Genomic DNA, 3,456 nt, shown 5'->3' with positions numbered 1-3,456 from the left:
ACACATAAACATGTTTAGATTAATGCCTTCATATAAACTTTCAACATAAATTCAAATCAAGAAAAGTACAAGGAAGACATTTCAATGTGTACACTCTTGTGTTCTATTGGAAACTTGAAATCGATGGCAGATCTTTGATTGTATCCTAGCTTTCATTACTGTATTTTGTCCTTTATTTTAAAAAAAAAATTTTGTAAGGGTTATGCGGTACCCAGTGTCTCGCCTTCTTTTGTTTTAATCACAGATTAACAAAAATGAGGAAAAAATCAATAAAAATTTTCCTCTCAATACTTATAGTTTGATTGTAAGAAGCTTCTGTCCAAGTTTGGTAAAAATCCAGGATAGTTCATGAATCAAACAAATGTTTTAAAAACTTTAAATTGCAGACTGTAGGTTATGTTAACTGGAAAAATCAAAGCCTTAAAGGCTGTAAAAGCAATTGCTGTCATGTTAATGTTTGGGGACTTATATATAATAATTAAACCTGACATGAGTGTTGTCTAGTTAGAAGTAAGAAGGTTTTAACTTTATATAAATAAAAGACTTTAGCAGAAAGTCATTTTTAATATGTTTTATATTTCACAAGGAGAAAACACGTTTACCAGGCTAAAGTTGGGGTCAAATATACATGTGCTGAAACATAGAACTCAAAAAGAATTCATCATGGATTATCCCCTGGTAGTGTTTGTAACTGGGCAATAATTTCCTTTATTGATTTAATTTTAACAATTTTCATTATTAATTTATATTTAACCATTAACACAAATGATTAAGTTAAAACATTTCAACTTTCCAGGCGCAAATGTTAAAAAACGGGAAAGAAATAAAATATCTTACAAGACATAAACATGTAAAGAATAAATGTATATTTCAGCTTAATAAAAATATTTTCATAATGGTACTTTGTCATCATTTTTAAAACTAAGTTCCAAACATTATTGCTCAGTTGATATACATGTATGTCCTTCTGATGCGGTACGAGCACAGGCACTTGTTTCTATCCAAAATAGTTTTATATGGATAGTCGACCTTCCTATGGATAGAAACAAGTGCATGTGGGTACGAGATAACTATAATTATCATGCAATCCCGAAAAGGGGGGTCATCACAGACAAACATGACATTAAATCGTTATCACTGAACTAGTATATGTATTGTTTAGGGCCAGTTGAAGGACGCCTCCGGGTGCGGGAATTTTTCGCTGCATTGAAGACCTGTTGGTGACCTTCTGCTGTTGTATGTTTTTCTATGGTCGGGTTGTTGTCTCTTTGACACATTCCCCATTTCCATTCTCCATTCTCAATTTTATTATACGAACAAGAACAAACAGCTCTACGTTGCTTTGACATTTATCAATTTTCAGGAAACATTGCGAAAAATGATCTTCAATATTTCGAAAACATGTGAAATAAAATTGCTAACACGGTGGACCGTCGAGTGTCAACAAATGTAGTAGACTTGTTCACTGAAAAGACGAGGATAATGGTTTCATCTGACATTTGTTATGCATACCCAGTTTTGATCATGATATTTAAAAAGACGTACTTTTTTTCAATCTATGTAACTAGAAAATTCCAAATTGAAATATCTCTTCATCTGGACCGACTTGGCATCTACTACGTTTGGACGGGTCCATTTCATTAGTAAGGTGATCGATAAATATTACGGAGTTTTGACAGAAAAGGAAAACGAACTTATTTTTATGTGTTTTCAACAAGGGTTTCGTTCCGCTAAATTATTTGCGCAAACAAAGTTTGTCTATTTTTAGATTACAGGTAATCATTTGACACTACGCATTAACCTGTGTAGTGATTTTGATTTTACGATAAATGTATGAATGAACGATAATTTTATGAATGAACAAGAGCACCTGACCTCTTAAAGAAACACAAATTAAACATATAAAACCGTATTTAATAGGAGATAATTCAGTTAAATTTTCAATACTAAATCAACAACTGAAATGAATCCATATTTTGTTGAAACATCGTACGAACGGCGGAAAACGGAATCGCAGTTATAAAAATGTACTTTTTTTCACTCGGACTTCTATGTTATTTGATAGTCAAACGGTTGACCCTTTAAATACAAAAATACATCTACAAGAACGTATTCTGAAACTTCTTAAATCCACTAACGTTTTTTTAAAGTTTCAAGCTATGTATTGCATTAGAAAACATACATAGGTGTTAAAGAATGACAGACCAGGAGCCTGTTTAACAAAATACTATGGCTTGATATGGGCGGAGTCTCTGATCTGGGTCACAAAGATGGCCATACGCGATAGCATAAAAGCAATTGCTTTAAAAACCAAAGTCCATTTATAAGTAAAATACGGATAAACAGCTACAAAATTTTAATAAAATTTCTTTCTAGATACTTGCTTTTGATCATAAACAAGCTTCTGTCCATGTTTGGTACAAATCCAGGATAGTTTAAGAACATTTTATAAAATTTAAAAAACTTTAACCAGAGTAAGTGTTGTGTTTCCCGGCATATTTATAAGTCCATTTATGTAAAATACAGAAAAAATTAAATTTTATTTTTACAAAATTTACTATTGGATACTATCTTATTATCAAAAACAAGCTTCTGTCCAAGTTTCATAGAAATCCAGGATAGTTTAAGAAAGTTATTGAAATTTAAAAAACTTTTACCACAGAGTGAATATTTGTGGACGAAGACGGAATGTAGGATCGCTATGTCTCCTTTTTTCGACTAAAGTCAAAGGCTTGACAAAAATACTTGGGTTGTAAATTGTTTCTTGTGGCTTTTCACATTTAAGCAAGTTTGGTGTCAGGATTTTTTCTGTATTGTTTTATGAATTTGATAATGTCCAAGGGTCATACAACAGACATCAATCAATTTGTAATTATAAATAGAGCATAATAAATTCAACCTAGTTTTTGTTTCCATTTTATTTATCAAACTTTCACTTTCTGTGTTGTGCTTTGTGGTCTGTTCTTTCATGATTTTTTTATTGCATAATGACTGGTCCATAGGGCCTGGTGAGTACCGGTAATATCACAATCACTTGGTCTCCATTGTTGTCATTCTTTGTTAGCTTTATCAAAATACTTTTTGTTACTGTCAATAGTAACCAACAGGGTCACCATGGCTAAAAATAGCATAGAAAAGCTGTATGATTGGAAAAAAGTAATAAGTATCAATAGTTTGTGAAAAAAGGGGAACAAAATGTCAAATTGTAATATTTGTGTCAACTGAAATGTTTTGTTGACTGTTTGTTTGTCTTTTGGTCGGTTTTTGTATTTTGCCATTATCTTAACAGTTTGTTTTTTACTTGTCTTTTTTTTGGTGGTTTTTTTACTAGTCTTTTTTGTTTGGTGTTTTTTTTTTTTTTTATCTTTTATATGTACCAGGTCTGAAAATTCAGGATCAGGTGTTCTGCATAGTTATTTGTAGATTTTTTTCTAAATAAAAAAATTAGACCTGAAA

This window comes from Mytilus galloprovincialis, chromosome 2 (genome assembly GCF_965363235.1).
Source record: "Mytilus galloprovincialis chromosome 2, xbMytGall1.hap1.1, whole genome shotgun sequence".
Lineage (NCBI taxonomy): Eukaryota > Metazoa > Mollusca > Bivalvia > Mytilida > Mytilidae > Mytilus > Mytilus galloprovincialis.
This window is presented reverse-complemented; position numbering follows the sequence as displayed.